This window comes from Myotis daubentonii, chromosome 2 (genome assembly GCF_963259705.1).
Source record: "Myotis daubentonii chromosome 2, mMyoDau2.1, whole genome shotgun sequence".
Lineage (NCBI taxonomy): Eukaryota > Metazoa > Chordata > Mammalia > Chiroptera > Vespertilionidae > Myotis > Myotis daubentonii.
In genome coordinates this window covers 46,118,661-46,136,590 of record NC_081841.1, presented here as the reverse complement: position 1 = coordinate 46,136,590, position 17,930 = coordinate 46,118,661, and positions in this window count along the sequence as shown.

Below are 17,930 nucleotides of genomic sequence, written 5' to 3'. Positions count from 1 at the left end.
ACGTTACCAAAGTTACTTTGGTCAGCACCTTCTCCCACCATCCACTTTAGCACGCTTGTTTCACAAATTTTTAATACAATTAGATTCTCTTGTCACATTCTTTCCTAAATGATGTTTTTTAAAAGATATTTGCAAACATTAAAGTTTGTGCTGTGAAGTTCCATGGACTTTGACTAGTGCATAGCATCATGTATTCACCATTTCAATATCATACAGAATAGTTCTGTGCCCTAAAAGTCCCCTGTGCTTTGCCTAGTCACCCTCCCCCTTTTGCCCGCCCCCCCCCCACATACATAGATGCACATCTGACCCTCTCTGACCAGTTGATCTTTTTACTATCTCTATAGTTTTACCTTTTCCAGAATGTCAAGTACTCAAAATAATTTGAATCATACAGTAATACAGCCTTTTCAGAAAAGCTTCTTTAACTTATTAATATGCATTTAAGATTCCTCCATACCTTTTTTTGGTAGTATTATAGCTCATTTATTTTTATTGCTGAATGATATTCTATTGTATGGATGCACCACAGTTTATCTGTTCACCTATTGAGGATGTCTTGGTTTCATCCAGTTGTGGGAATTATGAATAAAGGTGCTATAAACATTCATGTGTAGGTCTTTGTGTGGGCCTAAGTGTTCAAGTCAATTGGATGAATATCTAGGAAGATGATTTCTGGAACACATGATAAGACTATGATTAGCTTTGTAAGAAACTGTCAAACTACCTTCCAAACTGTCTGTATCATTATGCATTCCCACCATAATAAATAAGAGTTCCTATTGCTCTTCATCCTCAGCATTTGGTATGATAAGATTTTATTGGTTTTAAGCATTCTAATAGATGTTTAGTGTTATTTCATGGTTGTTTTAATTTGCAATTCCCTAATGATAAATGATGTTGAAATCTTTTCATATGCTGCTTGCCATATGTATATCTTCTTTGAGGTTCTGTCTAGATGTTTTGTCCATTTTTTATTGGGTTGTTTGTTTTTTTATTATTGAGTTTCAAGAGTTCTTTGTGTATTTTGAAACCATATTTTTAAAGATTTGTATTTTCTTCCTGTCTGGCTTCTTTAAAAATCCTTTTAACAGTATATCTTGCAGTGTAAAATTTTTTAATTTTAATAAAACTTATCAAATTTTTAATGAATCAGTTTTTGGTCTTGTGTCTAAACACTGATTGCCAAACCCAAGGTTACTTAGATTTTCCTGTTATCTTCAATGAGATCTATAGTTTTTCATTTTTACTTGTAAGTTAGTGTTTCATTTTGAGTTGATTTTTGTGAAAAGTATATGATTTGTGTCTAGACTAATTTTTTTTTGCATATGGATGTCAAATTTTTTCCATCACCATTCATTAAAAAGACTATCCTTTTCCATCAAATTCCTTTGACTCCTTTGTCAAAGATTATTTGCCTGACCTCTCTTATTCTGTTACATTGACCTGTCTATCTTTTCCCTAATGATATGCTACCTTGATTACTGTAGCTTCTTCTAATATTATTCTTTCTCTTTAGTATTGTGTTTGTTATCCTGAGTCATTTTTCTTTCCACATAAACTTTAGAATCCACATAATAGCTTCCTGGGATTTTGATTAGAATTGAGCTGAACCTGCAGATCAAGTTGGGGAGAATTGAGACCTAAGTCATATTGAATCTTCCAATTTCTGAACATGGAATATTTATCCATTCATTTATACCTTTATTTCTTTTACCAAAGATTTGTAGTTTTCCATGTATAGATCTTTATATATTTTGTTAGATTTACATCTAAATTTTTTTGGTGTTATTTTAAGAAGTAGTGTGTTTTTATTTCAAATTGTTTATTACTGTTACATAGGAAAGCAATTGACTTTGACCTATGGAAAAATTGTCCTTTGGCCCACTCACTCTCTAGGCTTTCTTTCCCAGTGCCAACAAGTCCTTCTCCCTGGACTCCCACCAGTATTCCCTTTTCATGCCCTACCACCCGCTCATATTCCAAAGATGTGGTCTTGGGACTGTCTGCTTCAGAATTACCTGGGCTGTTTGTTTGAAAGTGCAAGTCCTATATCATGAGTCAGTATCTTGGGGTTTGGGGTGTAGAATCTGTGAATATAACTCCCTCTTACTCCTGTTCCACCACTACCATCACCATGGTCCTTATAGCCACTTAAATTTTATTGCCCCTACTCTTAGAGTAGACATTTAATAAACCACTAAGTTAAACTGAATGTGAGTGTATAGTCTGCAATTCAAAGATATCAACTAACTACTTATCATCACTGTGCTGTAAGGAACAAGAAATGAAAAAGATGTGATCCCTGCCCTCCAAACACTCACAATTTAGTAGGGGGAGGGGAGAATAAAAAAAACTAATCAAACTCAGATACATGTAGTGACATACAAACAGGAATGATTACTTCTGATTAAAGGGACCAGGAAAGATTAGTGGGAACAGTGACATTTACCTTAAGCTTTGAAAAATAGAGAAAGAACGGTGTGCATTTTAGAGAGAGGAAACACCAGGAGCAATAGCAATGACCTTGGCAGTGATTGGCATGCGTGTGGGGCAACTGTGGGAGAACTGGGAGGAGACAGTCCATTTGCACTTCAGCAAAACCCTAGGACACCAAAAGTAAACGGGTGCTAGTATGTGACAGTCCTTGAATTCCAAATTAAAGAATTCAGTTTTATCCTATTAAAAAGAAAAGGGGGAAGAGAGTTATTGAAGGGTTCTGAACAGGGGGGTGACATGATTACCCTGGTGAAATATTATGGCAGAAATGTTAGAGAATAAAACTCAAGATGAAAGAGTAGGAGGGCTGTGGTAGTAATCCGTGTAATAGATAATGAAAAGCTAGTCTGGGTGGGTAGCCGTGGATACCGAGAGAGGAGGGTATCTGAAGTATATTGGAAAGGTTTAGATTTGCTGCCAGTTTCAATTTATTTTTTAAAAAACTGAATAATGTCAAAGCTGATGCCAAGGCTTCTAGCCTGCATAAGTAGATGAGTGGTAAAGAGAAGCAAATGTAAACAGACTTAAGCCAATTGGACAATGCACCCCTCTTCGGTGCTTGTATAGATAAATGTAGTCTCTAAAAGTTTGAAATGATGAAGGCTATAGGATAAAGGTAGAGTGTTATAATAAAAGCAGGTCTTGAACCAAATTCTGCCACACTTAGACACTTACTGAATTAAATATTTCCTAAACAGGTATAAAATGGTGCATTCAGTTTGACTTATAATCTTATTGACATCTCATTTCTCTGTTCCCTTAGGTGACTTACCACAACTTGCATGAAATATGCACCTGAGGCAGATTGAACAATATTTTATTTTTTTTAAATATATTTTATTGATTTTTTTACAGAGAGAAAGGGAGAGAGATAGAGAGTCAGAAACATCGATGAGAGAGAAACATCGATCAGCTGCCTCCTGCACATCTCCCACTGGGAATGTGCCCGTAACCCAGGCACATGCCCCTGACCGGAATCGAACCCGGGACCCTTCACTCTGCAAGCCGACGCTCTATCCACTGAGCCAAACCAGTTTCGGCTGAACAATATTTTAGAAGCAAGTTGTGGTAACCTTTGATCTGGTGGTTGGACTCAGAGAGTCCTCTAGGTTTTAAGTCTTAAGTGGATTCTTTAAGGGCAAAAGACTCATTATTTGCTAGGTTCTGGATTCTGGGCTCATGTAAAAATGGGAAGTATCTTTAAAATATCATCATAACTTGAATATCATTAATTTCACCAATGAGAGCTCATTTCTGGCATTCATTCATTAACATCAAATCAGAGATCAACTTAGATAGGACGCTGTAGAAAGCACTTTGCAGTGTGGCTTTTCTCATCTAATGTTGAAACTTGCTAGCTGACCACCCTAGAAATGAGAGTTTCTATGAGGACAACTTACTACCCTAGAACATACATTAAATAAACATGCACACATTTGCATCCCTCTATGTTGAAGCACTTTGAAGTAAATTTTATATCTTTTAGCACCAAGTTCCGGAATACAAGAAGAGGAATGGTTTTGAAGAAGGAAGAGTAATTTGGTTATGTAAATCCCGACATTCTACAGAAATATAGAACTGTGCATAATAGGGGGATGTTTGACCATTAAAAACAATCTCTAATTTTGCTTAAATTCTTTGCCTTTCTTTGGTACCATGTAAAATTCTCTGCCAACAGAAGCATAGAGCAAAAGCTAAAAGCAGTTTTCCACCAGCATTTTTCTTCTTAGAATTTGCATTTGAGAATATTGATTTTCCAAAAGGAGTAAAACAGTAAGATCATATCAGAGCAAAGACTGGCCAAAGAAACAACACATTCCAACATGTGTGAATTTTAAATGTGCTAATTCTCACAGAATACTGCAGGAAATGGAAGGCTTTGATATGTTTGTAATCAAATTTGATTCAGTAGACTTAGACTTCCTCACCTTAAATTCTAAGAAATGCTGCAAGCAAGACACACAATATATATATGGGTTTTTTTTTTGTAGAGCCATGGCAAAGTACCACAATAACATAGGCAAAAAAAAAAAAAAAAGACAGAATGACCTGCACCAGAAGCCACTCACTGATCTCTCCTTGTCATGTCTTCTGCTGTCCTCCCACCTCACTGCCTGCAAGAAGTCTGGGTCTATAGCTCAGAATGGTGCAATATATGTAGCTATATATCTATAAATTTACATATTAATTTACATATCTATAAATTAAACTGTCCCTCATTTGAATTTGCCTATACCCCTTATTGGTTCTGCAACATTGTCCAAGTTCCTGAACTTCACTTAGACTCAGTTTTTAATTCATAAAAAAGTAGATAGTTGTGTCTATCACACACTCTACATAGGGATCAAATGGCCTAATGTGTATAAAATGTTTAGCAAAGGGCCTGGCACACAGTAATGTACTTAATACTTGTTAACTGTTACCATCACAGTGCAATAAGGGGGAGTCTGAACTCAAAATGATTGTGGCAAGAGAGTTGGCTTCTGTATTTTCTTAGTTGGGTAGAGCCCTCAATTTACCTTGTAGCAGGTCTTCAGTGTTTAGGTAAGATTTGAATAGTCCTTGTTAGGTAAAGTTAAGGCTGATTTCCATTGAGGTAGAAGGAATAGGACATTTGGTGGCCTGAGGAGGGAAATCCCTCTCAACAACCCTTGGGATGTAGAATAGACTAAATATGGGGCGAAGACGCCTCCCAGAGGAAGAGAGATATCACTCTGTTGAGGTTCAGTATTAGCAGAAACTCTATGATGGGTTCCCATGATTTCAGTTTGTCACTTGGCAGGAAGAAATAATTGGTTATTGGTAGGTAATTGTTAAACTAAAATTAAAAAGCCAAAATAAGCAAGCTTATTGGGATCAGAATGAATGCAATTTTGAGAGCACAGATTGAGGCTGAAACCCAAATCCCAAATAGTGCCACAATTACAGGGTGAAGGCAAGGGATTTATGAGAAAAGGAAGGGAATAATTACACAAACAGAAAAAAGAAATTTCTATGGGTGCTGACAAATTGAGTGACTCCTTAGCTATACATGCCTGGTTACTGATTCTGTCTTCACTTCTTGTTGTCAGGATGTCTCCTTACAGTTTGTAAGACAATGTTGGTTCAGCACAGTCCAAAGGTTATTTTGCCCAAGTCCAAACCTTCCAAAGGTTCTAGGAGCAAGATGTGTTAGTAATTTTGCTGGAATAGCTGCTCTGGCTTTATTTTACAATAGTTCCACTTACGTCAACTTTCCATAGTCCCTAAGGGGCATGCACCATATAGAAATGGAGATTGTAGGCTCAACACCAAGATTAAAGTTGATTTTGGGACAGGACTGCTTTCAGGCCATTGTGACACCAAGACCAGAAGACTGTCAAGACCCAGTACCCTAGCCACTGAATTATGCTCTGTATAAAGAGCGGCCCTGCATATAAGGATAAACTAAGACACCTTCTCATTGGGAATTGAAGGGTGGGCCATTCCCCTAAGGCACACTTTAAGGGCTATAAATTCTAAAGAGTGTCATCTCATCAATATGAAACAACCCATGTGATTAAGACAGACCAATTTCCAACACAACCACATATGGCAATGAAGGAATCAATAATGATAATGGACTAGGCCGACTTACCCCTTCTCTCAAATGCATGGAGCTGAATGGCCTCTTGGGTGAACAATTGAAGTGAAAAGACCTCAGGGAGGTCTGGATAATTTGGGCAAGCAAGTTTTAAGAGATTAATTTTGAAAATAAAAGGGATAAAACCATATATTGTGTAAAGCTATCACACCACTTACATTGTCACCATCCATCCATCCATCCATCCATCCATCCATCATCCATCCATCCAGTACATATTTATTAAAGGTGCTATTTAAAATAGAGAAATTTATAAGACATGATTTAGCCACAAAGGGAGAAAGAGCCCATGAACCAAATGTGCTTCATGGGGAACATTTGAAGGAATATCATTACATTTAATTTTTCACCACTTTGTCAATGAAACATTATAAACTCAGAAAATCCAATCAACACCTTACCACATATGCAAAAATGTTTCACTGTGTGTGTGTGTGTGTGTGTGTGTGTGTGTGTTTACACAGGCATTTTTGTTTACAGATTGTTAGAATGACCAAGTACTTATGCCAGTCTTTGCTTGGTTTAGTACAGTGACTGCTATTTTGGTGTGAAAATTGGATTTGCAAAACAAAATAAAACAAACGCCCCCTGACACACTGCTTGGAAAGGAAAGCCTCAGAAAGCATGCCCTGGTGTCTCACTCATCTGCCTTTGGAGACAGTTCAATATCAGATCTGGCTCCCATGGAAGCACTGCTTGTCCTTTCTCCTGATGACCACACTGGAAGAGGCACTGATGAAATTGCTTGCATAACCCCAAGGAATGCATATCTGTCCACAGCCATAGCAACCCTTAGGATTCTAGAACAAATGAATTCCCACCTGTCATGAATTATCAGATATTTCTGCATTTATTCAACACAGGATATGTTATTAATAGTGCAGTAAAAACAGGACTGCATCTGTGGATCTATTTTTGTTCCTTTACTAATCTTCCATATTTTGCTTTTTGGTCTCACGAGGCTGGAATAAACATGTATTTTATATGAAAAAAAGACATCTGATCCAATATTCTTTAATTAAGGTAATCTTTTTAAGAGCAACCCAATATCCTTAGAAAATCTTTGAGGACCTTGGCAGAATGAAGAAAGGGCTCACTGCAGTTATTTAAAAATTTGTATTTTTAGCAGCATCGCCCTGAAGTATTTTATTCAGCTGCCAGGGAGGCAGGTATCCCCATAGCGTCTGGACAGCTCCAAAGCTCACAGAATGATGGGGGAGAGGTCAGGTTGACAGATTGTTTTTGCTGTCTTAATGAGCACAATGAACTGATTTTGCTGAAAAATCCCTCTGAATTATGACAGACAAAACATCTTCCCCAACGTGATATGTTTTCAGTGGGCAGCTCTAGTTTCTTCAAATAGAGACTGCTTAGCTTAGCCAGCATGCCTGTTCAAGTTTATTCCTAGTTAATTTTTTGCCTTGATGACTCAACCTCAACAATTAACTGAAAACACAAACATAGGAGCTAGAGAGCAAAGGCAGGCTATGCCATACATTTTTTTTTTTTTTCACCTGGGGTAATCAATGATAGAGGCTGACATCAATTGCTGAGTCATTTTGTGTACTTGGTTTAATTCATCCCTCATAGTGAATGCTTTCTTATGAGTGTTAACATATGATACAAAGACCTTCACACTTTATGATCACTCCCCTTATGTTCATTCATATGCTCCCACAACCCTGACTAGTCTGCCAGGCTACTTGCCAGTGTCATAAATCCATATGTATTGTAACCTTGGGTTACTTTTCTTTCTACACACTGTATATGACCAGGTAAACCAAGCAAGCTCTGGCCACTGGGAAGAATTTCTCTTTCCAATGTCTTTCAATACCTCCCTGAATGAGACATAGTAGAGTTGCTGTCCATTTTCACCTGGCACCCATATATCAAGGCAAGTTATCCATAAACCCAGCTTGTGTTTTTTTTTCCCCCTGTTAATTTTGGATCTGTTATACATTCACAGGTATGAATTGAGGGAAGTATCCTATCTAATAAAGAGGAAATATGCAAATTGACCATCACACTGTCACAAAGATGGTGGCACCCACAGCAGAGGCAAGGTTTCCTTAACACAAGATGGCTGCGCCCACAGTGGAGGCTGAGTTCCCATAAAGAGCCTTAAGAGCAATCAGCAGGGACCTGAGGCTGCACCCCCTGGCCCAGTGGGGCTTGACAGGGGACCTGAGGCTGTGCACCCCACCTGGGAGAGCTTGACAAGGGTGGGGACAGACGGGTCTGGATCTCACCTAATGGGGGTGAAGCTGGCTGGGTCTGGGTCTCGTGCAATTTTGAGGTACCATGGATGGGCGGCAACTTGACTCTGGGTCCTGTGGCATGCCCCAAATTCTGAAAGGAGGAAGATTTTCATATACATTTTACAAATTTTCTTTCATCTTTGACACTTCTATTATAGAGAAAGGGCAAATAGCAATATTAAAATATATCCTCTAATTAATCCCCTTTTAATGTGCACGAGTTTTGTGCACCGGGCCACAAGTACTATTATAATAGAGGTGGATGCTATCTTAGTCAGTGCAGGTTGCTGTAACAAAAATACCATAGACTGGCTGAAAACAATAAACTTCCTTTCTCACATCTCTGGCAGCTAAAAAGCTCAAAATAAATGTGCCAATGGATTTGGTGTCTGGTGAGTTTAATGTGAAATGCTTCCACATTGGTTCACAGACATCCATTTTCTTGCCATGTCTGCATGTGTTGGAGAGATTGGCTCTATCTTTTTGTAAGGGCACCTATTCCATCTACTCCCCAAACCTCACCCAAAGCTTATTACCTCCCAAAGGTCCTACCTCAAAATATCATCACAGAGGCTTCAACATATAAATTTTGGGAGGATACAAACATTTAGTCCAAAGCAGATACCATGGGCCAGGTGTGGGGGGTCTGGCCTACCTACTTGTGCTCTCTGGTCCCGCTTGTGTTTAGTACCAGATGTACTGCTTGCTTCTTACATGACTGTTACTAGGTCTACCAATGTTATGCCTGGGATTGACAGAATCCAGACCATAATGAGCCATTGGGCTGCATGGTCATGTGGTGCCCATCTCTATCAGGACCAAGTACCACATCAGAAGTTGTTTTTCAGAAAGCATGTAATTCTGCTGCAGATGGCATGGCCTTACTCCAGAAACCTGGGTGCCTGTGTTGTGATTCTCTCAGTGGGGTGTGGCACAGATCCACTCAGCCTTTTTTTTTTTCCTTCTCACCACTGATACCCCCAACACTATAGAGTCTGCTCATCTCATGTCCCAGGTGGTGGCAGAGTTGCTTGCCTCTCAGCTGAATCTCCTGCACAGTCCTCTCCTGCTCTAGGCTTACCTCCACCTGAACCTGGGAGCCTTTCACATTGCCTGGTATAGGGACTGAGGCTGTATTTCTATATTTGGAATGCAGCCCACTAGGCATTGAGTTTCTTCTTTGTGTCAGGAGGTGCAAGACAGACTAAATCGGAGGGGAATTCTCGAATGTTTTCAGCCACTGGGCTTCCAAAGATATTATGAATGTATCAGGTCCTGAATTTTCTCAGGGCCCAGATCCTACTCTTTGGGGCATATTTCACTAACCAAGCTCTCCTGTATACTAGCCATCTCTTGCTCATTCACTCCCATAAACACAATATCATTGATAAAACTAATCAAAGTCAAGTTCTATAGCATGATCCAGATTTCCTTAAACTATGCTTCAACTAAGGGCAGGAAAATTATCCTTGGGTAACATTATAAATAAATATTTTTTCTCTGACCCATGTGAATGCAAATGGCTTCTGATACTCTTTTCTGATTGAGATAGAAAAGCATGTATCTGTGCTGCTTCAGGAAGGGTGTGTCCCTGGGGAAGGTGGCTCTGCAGCTGAGGCCGATCATGAGGAGCTGACAGCTAGAGGTGTCCACTGAGTATATCCCACACAGGTAGGCAGCTGGGCAGCAAGTTCTCCCCGAGGCATCTGAGCAGCACATTCCCAAGTTCACCATAAGTCAGTAAAAGGCTTTTTACTGGTTTGTTGGTTTGTTTGTTTACAACTAGTTGCAGAATGGAGATTCTTCTTTTTTTTTTTTTCTTAAAAAAGAGTGGACTGATGGGGAACCAAGATAGCAGCATAGGTAAACGCCTGTAATTGCTGCCTCCCACAATCACATCAAAATTACAACTAAAATACAGAACAACTATCATCCAGAACCACAGAAAAGCTGGCTGAGTAGAAGTATTACAACTAGAGATGTAAAGAAGAAAGCGTATTGAGACTGGTAGGAGGTGCGGAATGGGCTGGTCCGGCACCCAGGTGTGCAGCTTTTTTAATTGGGAGGAGCAAGGAGTCCCAGCCCCACAGCAGACCCCCAGCCCACAAGGGAGTACCCATAAGACTGTCCATTGATTTCTCAACAGAAACTATGTAGGCCAGAAGGGAGTGGCAAGAAATATTCAAAGTGATAAGTAGAAAGAACCTACAACCAAGAGTACTCTACTCAGCAAAGCTATCATTCAGAATTGAAGGTCAGATAAAGAGCTTCACAGACAAGAAAAAGATAAAGGAGTTCATTACCACCAAACCAGTATTATATGAAATGCTGAAGGGCATTCTTTAAGAAGAGGAAGAAGAAGAAAAAGGTAAAAATAAAAAATTATGAACAACAAAGTGACAACAATACATTTCTATCAACAAGTGAATCTAAAAATCAAATGAATAAAAAAATCTGATGAACAGAATAAACTGGTGAATGGAATAAAATCAGGGCCATGGAAATGGAACAGTCTGATGATTCTCAGAGGGAAGGGGGTGAGGAGGGTAAGGGAAGAGATTAGACAAAGATCTTATATGCATGTATGCAGTACCTATGGACACAGACAATAGGGTGGCAAGGGCCTGGGGTGGGGTGAGAACCAGGTGGAGGGGAGCTGGGGGGGGTGGGGGTGGAAGGGACATCTGTAATAATCTCAACAATAAAGCTAAAAAAGTATATTTAAAAATTTTAAAAAAAGAGTGGACCAAAGCCAGAACTAAGACACATGATAGCTTTCCTACTTTGTATAGTTATCTATGTATGTAAACCCAGTCATCTACCACTTTTGATGAATGCTACATATTTCACTATATTATATGCATTGAAATCTTTGGTATCTTTCAGTCCTTGTAAAGGTCTGAGTTATAAAAGAGCCTCCTCCGGGGCCCTTAACATGGATGGTCCATCATAATGGGTCACTATTTCCCTGCTGCCTAGGTAAGTGCACAAAAAAAGAATCCTCGTTCAAGCAGGTCATTTTGGTGTGTCATCCTCACACAAGTAAGTGGTGAGTAATGTTGGCCAGTTGTGGAGAGGAAACCTAAAGAGAGCAAAGTCAAGGCTAAATTGATTTCATCGTCTTATTGTACTGGTGGCATCCATTGTCAGAGTGATTATTAAAACACTGCTATATCAATGACACCGTTTCTTACTTGAAATTCTTTAGAAGTTTCCTATTATCTTCAGAAGGAAGTGCAAACTCCTCAACATGGTCAACAAGGCCCAAATATGCTCTGACCCCTGCCCACCTCTCCCATCTGAGAAAGTTGCTAGCAGCGGTTCTCACCTTGTGGGTCACGACCATCGGAAAACACATATAGCATATCAGATATTTACATTATGATTCATAACAGTAGAAAAAATTACAGTTATGAAGTAGCAACGAAAATAATTTTATGGTTGGGGGTCACCACAACATGAGGAACTGTATTAAAGGGTTGTGGCATTAGGAAGGTTGAGAATCACTGTATCTCAACCAGCTAGAGTTAAAGAGGAGCCTTGGAAAAAAGTAGAAAGTAAAAAGTAAAAAGTAGAAAGATATACTTTAAGTACATGATAACAAAAATTATCACTTATAGTTATGAGAATTAGCGCAGCACTGGTTGAGTACCTCAGTTGGTTAGAATGTTGTCCCGATGTGCCAAGGTTGCGGGTTCCATTCCTGGTCAGGGCACATACAAGAATCAACCAATGAACTGGTCAGTCCCCCAACTTGGGCTGTGCCTGTGTTCCCCTGGGCCTCTCCCCGGACTGCCTCCTGCTTCAAACTGGTTGGGTTCCTCTGAAACCATGACAACACCCTGACAGCTTGAGCAGTGTCTGCTGCCACCCTGATAGTGGATCTCTCGGGGAAAGAGTATTTTCTGCCTTCTTCACAGCCACTCCCTGACCCTTTCAAATGGATGAACCATGCAGGGAAAATAAACCCCTGGTCCTGGCTTCTGTTTTCCTCAATGTCCAGATTTATTGCCCTTTTCTTTGGAGCTTGGCTATGACACATATTTAAACCCTTAGGTTTTAAAAAAAATCTTCTATGCTCTGTCCTTTAGAAAGGACAACAGGGAGTGGGGCTTGGGTGGGGGTGGGGAGTAGGAAAATGTCTTACATTCACTGCCTTGGGGTAAGAGGTGACTGATGCTAGAATGCCAAGGAGGCAGGAAGAGAGGACATGAGACACATCCCCCTGCTGTTTTCTCTCCCCCTCAGCCTCATCCTGTGCTGGATCCCAGGCTGGCGAGGCTGGCTGGATGCTCTCCCTTAGACCCCACACTATGGACTCACTTAGGGCTGTGTGCCAGGTTCCTCTTCCAGCCCATACAAAACTAATCAGATTAATGGCTGCTGCGGCTGGTTTTCATCAAATGCCATCAAAATAGAACTCTTTCATGAATAATTCTAAACACCGACTCAAAGCAATTGATTATGGTACAAGAACTACATATTTCAAATGGGAGGAATAATGGGTGTTTGCAACATGTAAATAAGCTTCTGAGACACAAGTTGGAAGGGTGCAGCTGGAATCGCAGTACTTTTGAGTTTCAGAGTCTCTGACTTGGTTTTATTTTCTAATTTTGGTTTCCAGAGCACAACGTGTGAAATCCTATTAACCTGTTTCCTCCTCTTCCACTTTGTCTAGTCCTGCTGGTGGGTTCCCTGAGTCACTTACACAGCGTCATCTGCTCACAGTTGTGTAGAATGGGGTAGGATATTTCCTTTCTTCTAAAAGAGCAGCATCTTAGGATGTAACTGCATTCCCAGTCAATCCTAATCAACTCACCCCAGCAAATCCGCAGTAGAAGAAACTGACTAGTCAGGTGAGGAGAGAGCACCACCTTCTCAGGAATTAGACCAGTGGACTTCCAGCTGCTACTCTGATTTGCTGCTCTTTGTTTTCATTGCTTCTCACGCTTCGTCCTGGTTTGACTCCTAGTACCTATCTTGAGCCTTCCTTAACTGAGGAAGAGTTTGTACACACTTTTCTGGCTCAACTGTGACATCCCCTGCCCTTTTTAATTTATTTTTATTGTTGAAAGTATTATGGATGTCCCTCCTTTTTCTCCCATTGATCCCCTCCATCCTGCTTCCAGCTCCTCCCCAGGCCTTCACCATATTATTGTCTGTGTCCGTGGGTTATGCATATATGCATGTAAGCTCTTTGGTGGTATTCCAGTATTTTAAATATATATTTTTATTTATTTCAGAGAGGAAGGGAAAGAGAAAGAGAGATAGAAATATCAATGATGAGAGAGAATCACTGATCAGCTGCCTCCTGCATGCCCCACACTGGGGATTGAGCCCACAGTCTGGGCATGTGCCCTGACCAGGAATTGAACTATGACCTCCTGGTTCATAGGTTGATGATGCTCAACCACTGAGCCATGCCCGCCTGGTCCCTTTTAATTAGAGTTTTAAAATTTGCTATCCTTACCCCTGGCGATGGTGATCAACTTGAATGGGCCATGGGTACCCAGGTTAAACATTGTATCTGGGTGTGTCTGTGAGAATGTTTCCAGCTGAGATTATTGCTTGAATTGGTAGATTGTCCTCCCCAAAGTGGTTGGGTAGAGAACAGAAGGCAGAGAAAGGAGAAATTCTTCCCCCTTTTCCCACCTCACTGATTGAGCTGGAACATCTTAGCTTACCTTCTCCTGCTGCTGGGACTGGGATTTGTGCCTTTGGCTCCCTCGGTTCTCAGGCCTTGGGACTTAGACTGAATTATACCAATACTTTCCTGGGTCTCCAGCTTGCAGAGGCCAGATGTGGGACTTCTTTGCCTCCATTATCCCGTAAAACCTGGCTGGCTATATATTTTGTAAATGCTCATTTGACTAGAAATCCTGCAAACTGTTCCTTGTGCTTGGTGGGTGCCGGGGTCCAACCCCAGCAGGTCCAGGGGTCCCCAAAGGTGTGGACGGAGTCGGCGAAGAAGGAATGACACAGAGACAGCGTTCAGTTGATCAGCAGCCTAGCCAGGATCTCTAGCCAGGATCTCCAGCCAAGTTCTGGTCTCGATCTCCAGAGAGGTTCTGCTCAGGTTCTCTAGTCAGGTTCAGTCACCAGGTTCTAGTCAGGCTCTCCTGCCAATCTCTGCAGTCAGGTTCAGTCCAGGATCCCCTGCCATGCTCTCTCGCCAGGCTCCGCCTCCAGGCTCCGAGGCCAGTCCCTGTCCAGGATCCTCCGGCATGCTCTCGCCAGCGAAGTTCTTCTGTCTCTAGAGAATGCTCTGTGTAGGTTCTGTGCCTAGGCTCTGTCTCTCTTGGTCCTGTCTTCCAAGCCCTGTGTTCTAAGTTCTGTGTCTGAAGTTCTGTCTCTCTGTCTGGTTACATCTGTATTTATACCAGTTGATTCAATCCTATCAATCTCTATTACAAAGGTTAGGGCGTTTCTTATCTCCATTCCAGGGAGTAAAGATTATGTAGCTTAAGCATGATTGTTTGTAGTGATTAACTACCCGCCTGGTACTTAGTTAAGGAGTTTCATCCCCTCCCTGACTTCAGGGAAAAATTCCTACATGGGGAAACAACCTTTCTCAGAGAGGTGACCTTGGTTAAAACACAGCGCCAAGAAGGTGAGCAAACATATTAAGAACCATATGCCATATATGCCAGGTCCCTTGAAACAGCAAGGATGGACCGGCTCCCGGCAGGTGGGCTCAGAGCTGACTGACATTTTTCTTTGCAGTTAGTCAGGCACTGCAGCAGAGTCTGGTCAATGGAATGCAGAAAGTGAGGTATGCCATTTCCATGTCTGCTCCCCAAACCCTCTACAGAATCTCCTTTACCTTCTCTCTTTCCTCACCAGCCAAAGACACACAAGCATTTGTTGGACTATGTCTGAATTACCACATTGCTGAATGGAAGGCCACCCAGTGGATATCCAATTCAATTGCAACATGAGAAATAAACTTTTATTGGTAAGCCATTGGGAATTTGGAGTTGTGCACACTCATTAAAAACCACTGGTCAGCAATAAGTGGCCATGAGAAAGTTAAATGATGTGATCATATTCAGACTCTAGAAAGACTGTCTGGTAAAGGTGTGGAAAATGGATAGCAATGGACAAAGTGAGAGTTGGGTAGACACATTGCAAGTATTCCAGCAAGAGATGATGAAATCACTGTATGGTAGGAAGTGATCATGACAGAGAGACTAAATAAATACAATCTATTCCCACTGGAGACTACTGCGATATGTAAATGACAGAGCCTTCCAATTTTCTGACATATTTGAAGCTCTAAAGATTGATCTGCAAACTCAAAGGTAATTTTATGTAATTTCATCATTATCAAATCTAAATAGTAATTGTTAGAGTGGTCTTTCTTGACTTGGCCATTCTCTTTCTTTCATCTTATACATTTTGTTTCAGTAGATTGACAACTTTTAATCCTCACTTGAGGATGTGTTTATTGATTTTTAGAGAGAGAGGAAGGGGCATAGAGAGAGAGAGAAATATTGATCTGTTACCTTCCATATATCCCCCAACCATGGATTGAACCTGCAACCTAGGTATGTGCTCTATCCGGGAATCAAACCTACAACCTTTTGGCATATGGGACTACACTCCAACCGACTGAGTCACCAGGTCAGGGCAAGAGTGATGAATTTTAAATTGCAGTTAGGTTTAAGTCAACTGGACTGTCTAGTTAAAATAAAGTATTCTGTAAGGCACCATGCTTGGCCGAGGAGTTGCCTTGAATCCATGAATACTAACTACACTAAGGTGGCTCCTCCTAAAAGGCTGGGCTGGGTCACATGCTGATTCACAAATGGTGTCCTCGCTGCATCCAAACACAGCCCAGGGCTCCTGAAGTGAAGGCTCAGGTGTGTGGGTCGGCTCTTGTTTAAATGCTGAGGACATCAGTACTCCCTCTTTGGAATTTATGAAAGGCGGTGGATTACTGGCATGATGAGAAAGTTCTGATGAGAGAAGCTGGCAGAGAATCATAAGAGGAAGGCAATAATTTAAGAACTCCTCGAGAAATAAGCCCAGCCCAGCAGTTCGAGGATTACAGCTATCGATTTTTAGACAATTTAGACACTTGCTTTAAACTAGGGGATCTGAACTTCTGTGAAAAGTGAAAAGGAATTATACTGCGACTTGTAGAGTTAAAACAACTGCAGGGAGACAGAAAACTGGGAGCAAACAGCCCAACCACGTTCAATGGCAGCATCAGCCAGGAGCTGAAAGGTGGGCACTGGAGAGGACTGGAGCCCACACCTCACATCTGCACAGCTTGCTGCTGTGCACAGAATGCTTTCACATTCAGTTGATTCTCTTCAAAGCTCTGCGAGGTAGTCCCATTTGGGGGGATGAGGTACTAAGGCTCATAGTGCTCAAGAGCCATGTCTTCAAGGCCAGTGCTTGTCCTATCCTAGTACAGCTCTCTCACCTTGGTAAAGATTGTTTAAATGGGAGATATCTGTAATATTATCAACAATAAAAACACATTAAAGCCGAAACCGGTTTGGCTCAGTGGATGGAGCGTCAGCCTGCGGACTGAAAGGTCCCAGGTTCGATTCCGGTCAAGGGCATGTACCTGGGTTGCGGGCATATCCCCAGTGGGAGATGTGCAGGAGGCAGCTGATCGATGTTTCTCTCTCATCGATGTTTCTAACTCTCTATCTCTTTCCCTTCCTCTCTGTAAAAAATCAATAAAATATATTAAAAAAAAATAAAATAAAATACTTAAAAATAAATAAATAAATAAAAAGCACATTAAAAATGTTGAAGGGTATTCTTTAAGAAGAGGAAGAAAAAAGAAGAAGATAACAAATATGAACCATGAATTGGTAATAAATACCTATCTATCAATAATTGAATCTAAAAATCAAAATAAATGAACAAGGAATCTAATGAACAAAATAAACTGAAAAATAAAATAAAATGGAAACATGGAACAGATTGATGAATCTCAGTAGGAAGCAGGGAGGGAGATGCAGAAAGAGGTTAACCAAAGATCTTATATGCATGTATGCATTACCTATGGACACAGACAACAGGGTGGTTAAGGCCTGGGCAGGGTGGGAACCAGGTGAAGTGGGGCAATAGGGGAAAAGGGGGACATATGTAATACTCTCAACAATAAAGATTTAAAAAACCCCAAAAATACATTTTGGATGGTCATTTTAAAATAGAGCTGTTTCTAGAGCCTATATTTAAATTATGCCCTCTAAAACCAGCCATTTGCTAATCATTCTTTTTCTTGCTTTAATATTTGTAACTACCTATTCCTCCCCTGACATGTGTCTGGGGGTTTATTTAGAACATGCAGAGATCCATCCTTTTCCCTCCCCTAGGAAAGTAAAATCATGAAAGAAACCAATTCCATTGCTGAAAATTGTATTAAGACAAATCTGTGTTGCGGTTTTATAAATGTAGCTTAAATCAGGACACCTGCCAATGAACCGAATGCTTCTGCCGTTTAATTCAAACTTATCTGTTTCAATCATATGATTTACCTTGTAAATTGCATCCAGACAGCTGTTGGAAATTATTTAACTTAGTTAGGT